Raw genomic sequence first — 17,311 nt, forward strand, 5'->3', positions numbered from 1 at the left:
CCGTGACGAGGTCCGTCTTTGCAACCACGACACCATGCAGCATGGTACAGATAGGCCCCACAACATTCCGAATGTACCGCTCAGGATTGGCATGACGTTCCCTTCACGGATGAGTGTCGCATATTCCTTCAAACAGACAATCGTCGGAGACATGTTTGGAGGCAACCCGGTAAGGCTGAAAGCCTTAGACACACTGTCCAGCGTGTGGAGCAAGGTGAAGGGTTGCTATTGTTTTGAGGTGGCATTATGTGGGGCCGACGTACGCCGCTAGTGGTCATGAAAGGCGTCGTAGCGACTGTACGATACTTGAATGCCATACTCCGACCCATAGTGCAACCCTACCGGCAGGATATTGGTGAGGCTTTCGTCTTCATGGACGACAATTCGCGCCCGCCCCCCCGCCCGTCCCCCCCCCCCCCCCCCGCAATCTTGCACATCTTGTGACTGACTTCCTTCAGAATAACGACATCGATCGACTAGAGTGACCAGCATGTTCTCCAGATATTAACCCTATCGAATACCCCTGGGATAGATTCAAAAGGGCTGTTTATAGATGACGTGACCCACCAACGACTCTGAGGGTTCTACGCCGAATCACCGTTGAGGAGATGGACGAGCTGGACCATCAGTGCCTTGATGAACTTGACGATAGTATGTTACGACGAATACAGGCATGCATCAATGCAAGAGAATGTGCTACTGGGTATTAGAGGTACCGGTGTGTACAGCATTCTGGACCACCACCTCTGAAGGTCTCGCCGTATGGTGGTACAACACGCAATGTATGGTTTTCAAGATCAATAAAAAGGGCGGAAATGATGTTTATATTGATCTTTATTCCAATTTCCTGTATACGTTCCGGAACTCTCGGAACTAAGGTGGTGCAACACGTGTTTTGATGTGTGAATTTGTAATGTACTTTGGAGACGGATTATTGTAATAAAACCATAGCCCAGTTACTTGTTGACGTACTATATGATACAAGAAGGTAAAATCAAAGGAGATGTACAAAGTCCTCTTCATTAGCATGAGTCTAGCTCAAACGGCGAAAAATCAATAACATCAGGGAACAGCATGACACTTAAAAAACTTCGATATGGATGCGATGTGCTAGGTCATCAATTTCGTTAATGGGAAACGTATTTCCCAAGTCCCCAGGATCAGCCGTTCTCTTCAGGAGATCGGCAGGGAAGTGTTATTGACCTCAAAGCGCGACCAGCTAACTGCTTAGGTGTGTTTCAGAAACCAGCGAAAACCTAACAAAAGGTCTTTGTCAGATCATTTTGCACACGCAATCACTCTGGGAACTTCTGTAGTACGTAACATCTGTGTATTTCATTTCGAGAGACTTGTTTCAAAACAGTAAGTGGGGTGGTAATACCGTGGATACCCAAGTTATCACAATTTATGCAGCTAAGGTACCCCCCTGCATACACGTTCTCTGACGTGTTTTCACGGCAACATTCTGTCATTTGTTTACACAAAGACTCACTCATACGCGTTTGTTACAAGTGTTTAGAAACACCCGCTGTGATGTGGTGTGGTGTGGATAAGTACTAGTGCCGTCACGGCTATTTCACCATAAGAGCAAATATCTGTATACTTGTGTTGGCACCATAACCACCATCACATAAATACTTTTGTCCACCCGAGACTTATTTGTAACGAGCAGAAATATTTGTTCGACTAATATGTAAATAAATACATGTTGTTGAAATGATGACTTAGAAACTGTACGTAACTCAGTTACCTTAAGTAACACATCCACAAATATATTGCGTAATCATCTTAGCCGACGTCAAGAATCCGAGCAAACTATTTTAAAACTTAAAAGAAAGTAATTCTGGAACAATGAGTTTCGGTATCTTACTGCTGGAAGATGACATCTTCGCTACCTCAGCTGTGACATTGATGTCTGTTTCCTGTCTAAAGGTGAGGAGCAGATTTATAACTAGATTCATAGGGTACTGTGTTACATTCCCTATGAGACCACACGAGTATAAGTTTATTGTAACTTAAATCAACCAATTAAGCGATACATTCATGTTCCTGCCCTTATGAGTTCCTGACAAGAGAACCTTTCTATTCTACTTATTTAACGAACGATGTAGTAGACTCCGATCACTGCACCCGAACAACAACACTACACACAGGAGCTGTCGTTGGCATGTAGTAGCACTTTACACACATTAATCCTACCAAGTAGGTTGGATGGGAATTTACCCCACTCCCCACTTCTTTCTAGTTCGTGGTATATTTTCCAGTATTTCCCGCCGGTGCAGATCTAAGCATTAGACAGGCGATAATGGCAACATATTGTCAATGTGTCTAAAAGTTACTGTAGTCTGAAGCGGTGAACGTCATCAAAAATCTCTCAGTTAAGATCAAACTTAAATCCTCCGATGCAGTAATAGAAACATTGTTGTTATATGGGACAGAATGTTTCAGTACTGCAAAAAAGACGAAAAAAGGTGAAGATATCCTGCTGATATCTGAACAGAAAATCACGAGAAAGATCGTTGGACCAGTCTTCAAAGAGAACACATAGAGGCATAGAAATAACCAGGAACTGTACAATCTAATGAAATAACCAAACATATTGCAGAAAATGGAAGTGCGGAGAATAAGCATGGCAGGCGACACTGATTTTTAGAAGACCAGAAATGTGCCAGGCTAAAGCTGTGCTTATGAGAAAACGTGATGGAACTCGTCAAATTGGAAGACCAGGGAAGTGGTGGGAGGATGAACTGAAGAAGAACCTTCAGCAGTTGGGTGTGCAGGAGAATTGGAACCAAAGTGTGCGCGATCGGCAGCTATGGAGGAACATCCTAAGGTCGGCGCATGAACTCCAGGTTACGTGACCGCCGATTCGTGTGTGTGTGAAGTGGATTCGGAAAGTTTATCTGAAAATATTTGAAAGTACATCTGTTTTCCAGGTGTTATGTTTAAGTACTCCACAATAAACACGATTTCACAATGAATTTTCATGCTGAAGCACGAGATGTGCCGATTTAAACTTCATGGCAGATTAAAAATGCGTGCCAGACCGAAGCTCAAACCTGCTATCTTATTTAACCGAATGAGCTATATAAACGTTATTCAAGACCATGCACTAATTTTTTTTAATAATGAACATTAATGCTTAAAATATCTGGTAGTGAGGTATGTAACGGGTTATGATTCTGTATCACGTTATATTATACCACGTCACTATGAGAGAGAGTAGTAGATGTACTGGAAAGTGTATCTAGGAATAGGTTCAAGAGCCGCGCGGGATTAGCCGAGCGGTATGAGGTGCTGCAGTCATGGACTGTGCGGCTGGTCCCGGCGGAGGTTCGAGTCCTCCCTCGGGCATGGATGTGTGTGTTTGTCCTTAGGATAATTTAGGTTCAGTAGTGTGTAAGCTTAGGGACTGATGACCTTAGCAATTAAGTCGCATAAGATTTCACACACATTTGAACATCATTTTTGAGTAGGTTCAAGGTATAACTTATTAATAGAGTAATTAACTTATAATGAAAATTTTTCTGTGCATTCACGTTTAGGGACACAGAAATTGCACCATGTTTAAATGTAATAGTAAAATGAGTTTCGGATTTATGCGACCCTAAAAGGAGAAGAATTGATTTAGTGTTTGAATGCTCCTGCTGGGCAAACGCCCTGTGTTGAATTTGTTCTTGAAAACAGACTTTTCACTTTTATAGGATAGGCTCTTATTACCTGAGCTGTAGAAACACTATCCAAGGCCTCAACACTATTTTCATATAGATGAACGTATTGAAATCGTACTAATGCAAAAAAATAGCCGGCTTAATGGGAACAGTCGGAATTTTTAAAAAATGGTTCAAATGTATCTGAGCACTATGGGACTTAACATCTATGGTCATCAGTCCCCTAGAACTTAGAACTACTTAAACCTAACTAACCTACGGACAGCACACAACACCCAGCCATCACGAGGCAGAGAAAATCCCTGACCCCGCCGGGAATCGAACCTGGGAACCCGGGCGTGGGAAGCGACAACGTTACCGCACGACCACGAGAAGCGGGTCGGAATTTTAAGAAAATTCGCATACATGTACCTACTAGTACGGTTTACTAATCCATACCATGCCTACAACTTTAAATCGTATCTTACAATATTTATGCATACCTGTGATGGCGTTGATTCGTAGCAGTTATCTAGTTGGACGCAGCTGCTACGGTAGCTCCATTTAATTCCGCAGTTCTGCATCAAGCTTGGAGCTTAATGCCCCAAAATCAAAAGGTATCATCTGTAAATTTAGAGAAAAGTCAGCGAATTTCAGCAGGAATCACCTGAAGTCATTAGTTTCAGTCCTCACAGTTGCTGACCAATAGTTTGTACAAGTGGTCATGAAATTCTAATTCCTTCACAAATCGCTCTGACGCAAGGGATACTTGATGTTGACAGTCTGCCTAGCACCGAAACGACCATACGAGACTAGATTGTGGTAAGGCACTGAATTCACTTTCGATAGGAAGTTCTTTCGTAATAACGTTTCTCTGGGGTTCCCTGAAACACTTTAGGGAAGCATGAGGATGGCGCATTCTTATCCAATAGAGCTAGTAGACTCTCTTCCGATTTCGACGTCTGCGACCCACTATGCAGATTCTATCTTTTTCCGTTCCCAGTTCTCTGTTCAATAATAATATGGAGCTCTTAGTAACTTTTGCCGTCAGTATTTCATTTACTCTTGTATAATGCGTAGCTCCGTTGACTTGTTAATTAAAAACTTCTAATAAGAAAGATGCATTTTTGTATTTCTCTCAATGTCAACCGGATCGTTAGGTACTGAGTTTTCGATGAAATTTCGGAAAAGCATCCTCCGATTTTTGACCTCGAGTGTGATGTTTCCTGGAGCAAGGGTTGTTTAGACAGTCGAGTAGCATTTGCGTATAAAATGAGCTTTTTCTGCAGAATGCAACTAACGCAGCTACATATCCGTTGAGAAACAATCGTTTGCTCAACCGTCGTACGCACGTGAACACCTGTCGCCGGTAGTGAATTCAGCTGCTGGATAGACACGCATAGACCATTCGCGCAACATACCCTGCAGTACCACGCATGACTATGCGTAAGTAATTAAGGCGCTTCTCTGAGCTGATGAGTAATTAGGAGCTCCTATTCAGACAGTAATGAGGACACAGTGTTATACTAGTTGCAATGCATAGCCCTCGTCAACATGCTACCATCGAATACCGTGACTAATTTTAGTTGCTGCGCTAGGTGCCATGCGGCCGTATTGTTTCTTGTCACTCTGTAGCTGCAGCCTCGTATCCGTTTCCCCTACAAATGTTATACACAGAAAAGATCATAGCGGAGCGATGGAAACACACAGATATCGCATTTGGAGGTACTAGTGTTCAGACTCCCGACTTTGTTTTCAGATTTAGCTATTCTTCCCCTACACTGGCTTTGGTCCGTCCCTAACGACCCCGTAGTTGACGGAATATTAAACGCATGTCTTCCTTCTTGCTTCAGTTTATATTATATGAAAGTCCCACAGTGACTGACACTAGAGCGTTCTTTCGCGTTGCAGAAAATGAAGAGAGATCCACATACAACATCCACAACGACCAAATAGAGATTATACGAGTATATGTTAAAGATAGAGTAGGAGAAAATAGTAATAAAATAAGTTTCAGATGATGTATGCCTCTTGCCCTATTTAACTCAAATGTCAAACAAGAAGTCAAGAAAGCGAAGGACATATGTGAATACCGTTCAAAATATAAGGTAACATAGATAAGGTAAGAAAGTCGCTTTTATACAAATAACAGAGGAACTGGAATAACTATGATAAATATAACAACCTGGTTATTGGTATGCAGAGTTTAGGGTGAATACCAAGAGATAAATTCATGATAATACCAGAGAGGACCCAAAAGACATGGGAGTTCCGGTCCTACAAACTAAGAGCAGTACTGACGGATTCTTCCGCTAGGTGCCTCCACTACCTCCCTTTTTAATTGTACTCTGGATACTGATTTTGTTCGTATCTGTAGTTCAGCAGCTGCCTAATATTTAAAAAAAAAAAAAACATTAAAAGTCAGTTGTCAGCTGCAAAAGAAGACTTTTATTTGGTTCACTTTACCGGTTTCCACAGTTTAAACTTTCTTCAAAAGTGAAATAAGCATAAATAAGCTCAAATCATTGAGAAGAAAAATTCTGTAACGAGGGACACTAGTGTCCGATTCTTCTTTTGAAGTTGGCTTCCCAAAGATTGGAGCCTACTTTACTTGTTACAGTTCCAACTGTTGAAACAGGTAATGTGAAAGAAATAAAGATTTTGAAGTGTATCTGACGACTGACTGTAAATCTTTATTGTAGTCGGAATCATTTTACACAGTGTATGGACAGCTTATTACGAAGAACGCATACTTCAGATGTTTCATCGGAGTCTTTCACAGCGGCATTTCTGAATGAATTCTTCTCGGTGTCAATTCGGCTAAAATACAACAGCTTTCGATGGCTATCTCCGCCATTGACGTCAGGATTAAAAATCACTGACTGCCACGTTTTTCGCTTAGACAGGCACGAATATAGCATCTGGCACCAGTCAGAAACGACGCGTGCACGGAGGTGAGTTGGACAGGTTATAGCAGCGGGACCGAATTACGTTAAGTGACCCACACCTCCCGTCGACGATGGTCGAGATAGACTTCGAAAGCTCGAGTACCGCATTCGATTTGTCGGGACTCTAAAACCGAGACGATTTTATTCACAAACGTCAGCTTTAGTGTGGACAAATGAAAACAAACGGAATATAGTGAGCGGCAAGTTGCTTTTGACATGCACATCACCAAGGTTCAAAACCTGAAAAACTTTACAAGGAGTATCTCCATCGCAAAACCGCTGACGATCTTGAAGAATAGGGTGTCTGTACGTAATTGTCACCTGAAGGGATGTGCAAGTAAGAAGGCGAGTAAGTGATGGCTTTTGTGTTGGGTCATACAGTGTCTACCCCAGTTAACTGTCAGCGCTGCAGTCTCCATGGAGACGAGGCGCTCGCCGGAACTTAAGTCCTGGTGGTGACTTAGTACCTATGTATCGCATTTTTAAAATGTAACTACGATTATTCAGGCTGTTTTAGTTTTATTTCTAGACCATGTCCTCGTAGACATATTATAGAATCAGATATATCGTCTGAAGAAGGCTCAATTACTTGGGCTGAAACGTAGGTAAAGGTTGATTTCATTACCGCAATCGAGGCTGATAGTTTGTTATATATTTATTTGAAGTTATCTGGTTGTACAACCGTATTGTTTAATAGCATTAGTTTAAAGTAATTTAGTACTGTGATTCATGCGAAATAGAAAATGCAGGATGGTGTAGAATAGAAAACGTAGGATCAAGTCGAAAGCTGCCTGGCTACATTTGGATGCACCCAATCAGATGGTGGCAATTTCGGGCACTTTAGTACGGCTATTGGGAGCCCATGCTTGGATCTCACGATGATCAGACGCGTTTCCACTGAAGTCTACAAAAATATTTCATTCAGAGTAAGCTTGAGATTAAAAAGATCGTGGAGTTTCAGAAGGTACGAGTATTTTCTCAACCTCCAATCAGTTGGCTAAATTGAAATAGTTACAACGTTCAGCTACACCTTTCATCCACTTCTCTATATAGTCTCTGCTCTGACTTACACATCTGTCATGTAGTGTTACCAAGTTACCAACATCCTCGTTACCAGAGCACCTCGCCATGTATGGTTTCCGCTAGTACCCTACTCTGCTCTGCACCTCGTTGTCTGCACCAAATGCTGTGTTCGTGGCCAGTGGTTCTTGCGTGCTAAGAGATGAAAATCAGTGGTAGCCAAGTCCGTGCTCTGTAGTGGATGATCAAACGCTTCCTATAGAAAACGTTGAAGGAATGTCTTCATCGTACCTGCAGTATGCGGCCAACGAGTGTTACGAAGAAGGAAACGAAGAAGACGCACTGTGCAACGCATGCACAGAGCTTCAACGAATTTTTACAGCAATTTTTATTTCGCGAACTCGTAACTAATGACTTTCTCAGTAAAAAGTGAATATTCGCAATGTACTGAGCGAACAAATAAAGCAGATAGTAAGGGTGATTATGGTATGTGTGAAGGTCGCATTTCTAACTGTATTATCACAGACTTGACGGCTAAATGTGTTCCTAAAAGGTTACGCTATATGTAAGTTTTCATTCTTAGACTTTCTTTTGTTTCAATAAGTAGCCAAGCCTGAAAGTGTAAAGTTCTTTTCAGCCTGTTGATGCGTTTAGTACCGAGAAAATCGTTTCTTCACTGAAGGCGTGAATGGCAGAAGACGTCGCCGAAAGGTGAGTGGACAGTTTATGTAGACAACAGACCGTACCGCCACGAAACTTTGGGCGTAAAATCATGCAGGTGAGGCCCCGTGGCTAGTTATAACCACTGTGGAAGCACGTGATGTGTCCTCAAAGACCAGGTAAATAGTGTGCGTGACTAATCTCATTGCGTGTTATTTAATAGCTCTGGTCCTGAGGACAATGGCTGAGTGACCAGAGTGGCGCTACAGTTTATGAGGAATCTAAGCTCATCTTTGGAGCAAACTCGAAAACGACCGCTGTAGGTTGTTAGGTTACTAGTCAATGGTGAATTTATAACAGGTAGTGGCTCGTCCCAGGTGTGACCCCAACATGTGAAGGTAAGCTTTTATCGCTCAAAGACTCGGTCTGAAAGCAATTAGTCACGTCAGCGATACTTCACATCCTCATTAACGTAATTATTAATCAACTAAAATATTAGAGAATCCTGTAATCGTGTGTTCCTTACAGAAACCGATTCCCACATGCATAAAACAGCTTCGAACATGTGATTACTTTAATGAGTTAATATATTAAATATTTACTTTCACAAAGTAAAAGCTTTATGATTGAAGACGCAGGACCGTTATTAAGACATATTTACTTGTTTCGTATTATTCGTGCATAGAACAGTTAAAAAGTCAATACCAAAAAAGGTAATAACCACTTTTTATGGCTATGTAACGCCTTTTTGGCAAATAGTTAGTAGCAATGAAGTATTAAATTAAAGCGTCTAGTTTCATGCTGAAGATCTGTAGCTAGGGCACTGAACATTTAGCAAGCAAAAAAATGTTTTCCATTCATTATTTTTTTGAGCTGTGAGGGACGAAAAGTTTAGAAAATGGTTGCAATTGTATTTAAATCTATTGGAACTAGCTAAGTGCTCCCATTGTCAAACACTGGGAGGGAATAGTCGGGGTAATTTGCGCTCCGTTTTAAGGTTCAAGTGGTTCAAATGGCTCTGAGCATTATGGGACCTAACAAATGGTTCAAATGGCTCTGGGCACTATGGGACTTAACATCTATGGTCATCAGTCCCCTCGAACTTAAAACTACTAAACCTAACTAACCTAAGGACATCACACACATCCATGCCCGAGGCAGGATTCAAACCTGCGACCGTAGCCGACGCGCTGTTCCTACAACCGTTCGGCCACACCGGCCCGCCCTTTTAAGGAAAGCTAGGTTTTCACGCATCTCAAAGGTTCTGACGTTGTATCCTCCGAACTAAATGCCGTAGAATTTGCACTTATATTCAACGATATTTGTGGATACTCTTGTAGAGTTACTGCTAAGAAAATAACAAACTAAAACCTAGTGGCAAATGCTGCAGTTTTAATATATTAATATCGACAATTTCGTCATTTTATCGGATATGTCACCAAAAGAAGCATCGAAAAGGTTTAAAATTATATGTAAACTTTGTGGGGAATCGATAAGTGCTCTCATAACGAAATGTTGTATGAATATATTCTGGAGTAATTGCGCTCAATGAGCGACGTTGCCGGGAGACATATACACAGGTCTAACCAAAATACCTCACAAAGTTAGGCTAGATCTCTTAATACGCAGATTATGAGAACCTTTATAAATTTTTAAAGTATTTGATGAATTATATGAAATACTGGAATTAAATTTTTTGTTGCTACTGTAAGTCTTAGGCAGGAAACCTGCAACTGGGATTGTGTGTTTTAGCCCTTTAGTAACATAGATCGTGTGTCACTCATACTAAACAAATATCAAATTAGTTTTTAAGCTTTGCTGTTGTTAATCAATAGTGATTTCCTTTACTATTTAGCTTCACTGGCTTCTGTTACTTCTTCGTGATTATAGAATATAATCCTAATGAAATTCAACATGCAGTATGGTCATTCCAGAGCCTCTTTATAGCATCTATCAAGTTTGAAGACAACACATTGACTGCTTAATCTGACAATCATAACGATAAACAATCGAATCGTACTTGAGTTAACCAGTTTTTTTTACAGCTGGTACTGTATAGCAGCCATTGCTGAGACATCTTCCGCTGATGGAACTGTAGCATCCAGCGGTACTACATTTCTGCTGAAGTTCAGAACATGAGATGTCACTCAAAGCCGTTACAAAGGCGCTTTCCAATGACGAAGATGTAATTTTATATTTAAGATAAAATGTAAGTTGGTATCATAAATCAGCAGGAACAAACGTTAAAAATTATTTGTGAACGTTAAAATGTACGCCACGCTATCCACTACATCTTATTCAAAACTGCACGCCATATATTTACTCTTTTCGATGCATTGGTCTCCCTATATTAGCTGACTAATGCTTAATTACTTAAAAGACAGACAACAATGTGTTGTGTGCGTAAATGAAAAATCTTCCTGGAAACATGTTTCTTCGGGAGTGCCACAAGGATCAGTCTTAGGACCACTTTTGTTTTCTTTATATGTCAACGATATTTCGTCGGTTTTGTCCTCCTGTAAATATCATTTCTATGCCGACGACCTCCAGCTCTACCTAAGCGTCAGACCTGAAGATGTAAACACTGCAACCGCTCTGATGAATGATGATCTGTCTTCAGTAGTGACATGGGCGAAAAACCTGGGGCTTAAATTAAACGGAAAAAAGACGCAAGTAATCTTAATAGCCCATCAGAAATTAATAAGTTCAGAATTCCGCGAACGCCTACCTCCTACTTTGCTCGACGGTACTCCAATACCATATCAGAAAACAGTGAAGAAATTGGGTGTAACTTTGGACGAGCATCTCAACTGGGCGGAGAATACAGTCGCAGTGTGCCGAAAGACGTCTGCTTGTCTCTATGCTCTCAAAAAGTTTCGGAACATATTTCCATAGGACTTGAAACGCCATCTCGTGCAAGCACTCGTTCTACCGAACCTCCACTATTGTGATGTGATTCAACAAGACATGAGTAGTGAAAACAAAAGACGGCTAGAGCTAACCATGAATGCCTGTGTGCGTTACACCGGCAACATTCGCCGATATGATCATGTTAGTGCTTCATACTCCGAGCTTGGGTGGCTGCGGCCGGACAAACTGCGTGACTACCACACTCTGTGTCTACTTCACCAACTCCTCGTCGCGCAAGCAACCCCAGTACCTTGCTTCAGAGATTAAAAACCTGTCATGCCATCATAATCGAAACACGAGGTCACTCTTATCTGGTATCCTAACTGTGCCCACTCACAAAACAAAAACTTTTGCAAACTCCTTCTCAGTTGCCGCTGTCCGCCTCTGGAACAAACTGCCCCTTCGGCGCGGTTATGGATTCTTGTCAGCACCGCTCATTGTGTGGCCTGGTCGGATTATATATAAATATACACCTCCTGCTACCTGACGCTGCGAACAAGCCGTAGGGAGTGAACGCTCGAGCTGCCTGCCGGCTTTAGCGTTATTTCTTCCAAAAACTGCTATGGGCCTTAACGCTGTTCTCTAAAGTTAAGTGCAATTTGGGAATCATTCCGACTCATTATGTCCGGTATTTAAGTAAGGCCACTTTGTTAATATCAGCGTTTCTGTAAGTCAGTTTACTGCTTGAGTTATTACTAGCTATTCTTAATTAACGCTTATGTTTATCATTTGGTATCTTTAATGAACGTGCAACTTGTTACTATTCCTTCTGTATGTCCATCCTTCTAGCAGGACGTATCTGGGTCGGTGGCCGTTTACTATCGTGATTAAAAGTAAAAACACCTGCAGCCGTCCTTATGATTTCATTTTATTTTGTAACTACCAGTTTCGACGCTTCATCGCGTCATCTTCAGGCTGTTTTGACGGGATACAGGTTGATACGATCCCCATGCATAACACATCAGTTGCCAGCATTACTGGGTTCGCAGATGATCTGAAACTTACGTGTCAGCACTCCAACCATCAACCAATGGCAACTGATGGGTTATGCGTGGGGATCGTAACAACCTGTACCGCATCAAAACAGCCTGAAGATGACGCAATGAAGCCTCGATACTGGTAGCGACAAAATAAAATAAAATCATAAGGACGACTGTAGGTGTTTTTATTTTACTTTTTGTCACGTGTTACTATTCCTGTGTGCAAGTTTTGCGACCTTTGTTGGCCCACTTGGCATTTTTAGTATAAACATGTTTCACTGTGGATCTTTATGTGGGCAGTTCAGTTTTATTAAGCTTTATGATCTATTGTTCTTTATGAAGTTGTGGTATTATGTGACTGTGTTATTAGTCTCTTGAGATGTGGTTAAACAAGAACGATTGTTTGTGATTGATTATTCACCGTGGCTACTACCAATGATTTTGGTTGCGGACGCAAAATAATAAGAGTCTTAATCGTGTTTATGTATTTCAGTCAAATTGAAGATTTGTATATTGTATCAGTTAGAGGACAAGGCTCCGAATTGAAGTTTATAATTAAGTCTGTTTTGAGTTAAATTAAAATTGTGAAACAATCACAAGCTTGTCCATCACCAGTGATCCCGGGCTTCCTATTTCCTTTAAATAACATTGGTGAGATTGTAATTTCGATTTTCTAAAGAACTGAGTAGTACCACGGTTCACTCGTTCTCTGTCAAAAGTGAAGGAATAAAATATCAGTTTCTATACGAATGTGCTGGTATTGTTACTGGCACAACCCCATATTAAACGAAATATAAGCCATTCAACTGTGTCCCTAGATGTAAGGTGTGCGCGAAATCTGTGAAAAAACTAGTGCTTGTCGCTAGAGGACAGATTGTCATTTACAGGCGAGCGAGTCAGACGAGGTTTGTGCCGCCGGCTGCCTACGCAGCAGGGGCAGGGTCGGGCGGCTAGTCTGTGGTTGCCTCGCTAAACGGGCGGCTAGCGTGTCTGCCCGCTGAGGCAGACTTTGGCAGCCGGAGAGCGCACAAACGGAGCTCTGGCGGCGCTGCCCTGGCTGCGGTGACGGCTGCGACGGTAACTGGATTGCTGGCGCGGCCTGCTCGGAATGCGAGATGCGCCTCGCGCCCCACCACACCAATCTCGCCTTCCAGACCTCTGCCGAAGCTACCAGCCAAGTGCCGTGCGTACACTTCGAGTAGGAACGAAAATCCTGGCGCCCAAGGCTTGCAGATGTGTCTAGCGCAGAAGTCTAGAATTATCTAGGAAAACATTTGAAGCTGCCTGTCGTCAATTAGGTCAATAGTATGCAGAAGCGCGGCATTTGTTCAAGGATGAAGCAGGAAATGGCTCACGCCCTTTCAGGAACAATTTCAGTTACTTTCGTCTGAAGTTTGGACCACCAGGAAGGGTAGCATATACCGAACTTTTACTTATTGTGCATATAAAAGTACAGCAGGAACACTATATAACAGAAACTTCACTTAATGTGTGTGTAAACATGGTGAATAATTTAGAATACATAATTGCCACCTTTGCCAGCATTAATGTCTCAGACTCGTCTGATCATCGAGTGCCACCTAGCTTGAGTGACACATAAGAGAATCAAAATGAACTATGTGGTTCCAGAGAACTTTTGAAATCTCAAACATCTATAATGTATATATGCATTTACCGGATCTGCCCCCAACTTGGTACAAATTTTTCTTCATTGTTTCGGTCCGCATACATACATCAGAGGTGCTTCAATCTTCAAAAGGTATCTGTGACCAAATACATTCATCTGAATAAAGCATCTGTCCCCAGGTTTAAGGCAGGATGCCCCATTTCATTCGATGCTCAGGTGCTATTGCAACACAGAGAACCTCTACAACGCTGTTCGGCTTGACGGGGAGGTGTCACTGGGAATTTAAACTGACCAGGGAGACGTGCTAGTGTAGTCTTACAAAGCCAGTATGCCAGTATGGCTTACTGGTTAGTGCATCTGCCTAGTTAGTAGGAAACCTGGGTTCGAATCCCCGCCTTGGTAAATTTTTCATTCGTTGCTTCAGTTAGTATATATGCAAGAGACGAATGTTTCATTCCACACCACATCAACTGTATGCCAGAGTTCAATAGCCGTAGTTCATGACAAATAGTGCCCTGCCAGATTCTCGCTAATCCATGATCGAACGTTGCCAATGTGTGAGAGATCTGGAGAATAAGACAGTCAGGGGAACCATCTAACATGCTCTCTATCGAGATAATTCAGGATTACATGGAGAACACCCAGTACTGCGTCACAGGAAGCCACAGCCTCCTGCGTAAACGTCGGCCGCGGTGACCGAGCTGTCCGCAACCACGCGGCTGCTATGGTCGCAGGTTCGAATCCTGCCTCGGGTATGCATGTGTGTAATGTCCTTAGGTTAGTTAGGTTTAAGTAGTTCTAAGTCTTTTGGACTGATGGCCTCAGATGTGCTTGGAGCCATTTGAACAATTTTTGACTCTTCGTAAACACGCCAAAAACATATCACTTACTTTCCATATTACGGGTTATGCGAACCAGAGGTTATCGTGTTCTGCAACCAAACGTACCACACCAGACACTTGGTCCGCATCGCCATGACGTATGCAGTCTCGTGCAGTCTCGAAACGTTTTTTCTTCTCTAAGTAGCAACATATCCATCATGATTCCCTTCGCTTCTGGGACTCGCCTGACGCAATGACAGGGTGCCTGTACTCTATCCAGTGTTATACTGCATTACACCACTGTCGACGCTGCTCTTTCTGCTGTAACATGAAGGGAATTAGCAACAATGATTTGGTCACTCAGTCTGTAGTGCCCCAGATTCAATGCACAGTCCGTATTGATACACCCTACGTGACTTGTGCCCGAGAGGACCGACAGCTTAGCATTTTCTCACTGGGCATACTGGAACTATGGATGAAGGGCAAGAGCAGAGTGCATATTTCTAGACTTCCGAAAAGTATTTGACACGGTACCCCACTGCAGACTGTTAAACGAAGGCACGAGCATACGAAATAGGTTTCCATATATGTGAGTGGTCCAAGACTTCTAAATTAACAGAATCCCGTACGCTATCCTCGACAGCGAGTGTTCATCAGAGACAAGACTACTTTCTCTGATCACTCCAGTAAAGTGGAATGGATGGATTTAATTTTCTGTATACATAAATGATCTGGCGGACGGGGTGTGCAGCATTCTGCAGTTGTTTGCTGACGATGCTGTATTGTATGTGAAGGTGACAAAGCTAAGTGACTGTAGGATGATACAAGATGATTTACGGGGGTTGCCTTGTGCAAACTTTCTACTGTGCTCATCGTGATTTATACGGGGCAGCCAAATGGTAACGAAACAGATGAAAAAACTAAGTAAACTGTTTATTATTACAAAAGTAATGTCCATAACTATTATTGCTTTTATCCTATTATGAGACATGGAAAAATGTTTTCGGTTGCCAACGGAATCCACATGTTGCCATGGTTGTTTCGATTGTGATGCAGAAGTTTCGCTGGAAAGCCCTTACACATCCTCCATACAATCCCAGTCTCTCCCTGCACTATTCCCATAATTTCAGAGTCCTGCAGAAACACATTCGTAGACTTATATTTGCTTCAGACTAAGAGTTCGACGCTTGGGTAAAACCAAAATTTCTTATGCAACTGTCAACGTGAAAGAAGTTACAATGCTTGTAAGCAACAATGGAAAAGAAACGTTACTTATCTAGAGTGGGGGACAAACGCAGAGTAAAGATCATCTTTGGCAGTGGAGTGGTAATGCAATTAAGAAGTTAATAGTTGAGCAGTAAATATATGAAAAGTGAGCAAATCGGGCAAATCATTAACACTAACCTCGAAAAACAACGCCTGTGTATAAATTAACAATCCTAACAAAATAAAATTAACAGTTGACAATAGTACTAAATACACCTGTAAAGTGACAAATATAGCAACAGAATTCGTGGAGAAGACAGAACATCAAAAAAATAAAAGAAAATATTCAATCTTTGGTGCTCCAGAGCCTTAAAATATTGGTTAAAGGACAGCTTCTAAGCGACGTGAGTTGCACTTGGAACGTTTATTTGCGAAACCGGTATCATCATTAGCATCTCATACTGAAGAATAAACGTAAGTAAATCTGTTTCGACAACATGACAACTGTATATATAGTAGCAGAAATAAATAACAACCGTGTAGATACCTAGAACCATGTTACAACCACCTTTATATTAATACAAAAGGACATGAAATTCGTCCTATTTCACACTACTCAGTTGTCATATACGTTCCTGCTGTCAAATCTATGGCAGTGACAGGACTTGATCACGTCTGACACAACTGCCATATAGCGTAACCATGGAAATGACAGATCAAAGAATCTATATTACCTATATTTCCTTACTTTTTAAACTGTATTTATATACATCTGTAACACGCATTCCAATATGTAAAATACAATCTTTGGACAAATGGAATACGAGGATAGGATATACGAAACATATAACGTTTCAAAATAATCCAATTTATCACGTCAAATTAGACAATTTTACATGCCAGCTATGGAGAACCTCCGACCCGAACTTATTAGGTTAAAATAATAGAAATTTTGTACATACATCATATTCTGTAACTCTGTTTGTTCAATGAGCAGTGTATCAAATGCACAGACCATGGGTTATGCTCCCAAACATTGGTTTGCCAGTTACATATTTCAAGAGCAGGTAGTTGTGTTAAGAGGACGTCCTTTAATCAAATAAATCAGTTCAATAATATGGAGCAATAAAAGGAATATACAGTGTGGGAAGCATTGGAAATTGTGAGGATTTAGAGAAGTTCAGAAGATGGGAAGTACTGATCTTTTTCTGGTCATTTTATTTTAAATCGGGACTCTTACGTTTGTTAATATCCTTTGATTCTAAGAGATTGAACGTTTGGAGTTTATTTGGTAAGTGGAGGACGTTGAAACCTGGTAGTCAAGGGAAGGCAGCATTCGGTTACGATTGTGGACGGGGTCGTAATCAGTTACTATTGGTTGCCTTTCACAGTTACACACAATTTATTTTAAATCAGTAATTCCAGATTCAACAATACATAAAAATACCACACGTCATTAATGAAGGAATAAACAGCACTGTAAATAATG

Source organism: Schistocerca gregaria, chromosome 1 (genome assembly GCF_023897955.1).
Source record: "Schistocerca gregaria isolate iqSchGreg1 chromosome 1, iqSchGreg1.2, whole genome shotgun sequence".
Classification (NCBI taxonomy): Eukaryota; Metazoa; Arthropoda; class Insecta; order Orthoptera; family Acrididae; genus Schistocerca; species Schistocerca gregaria.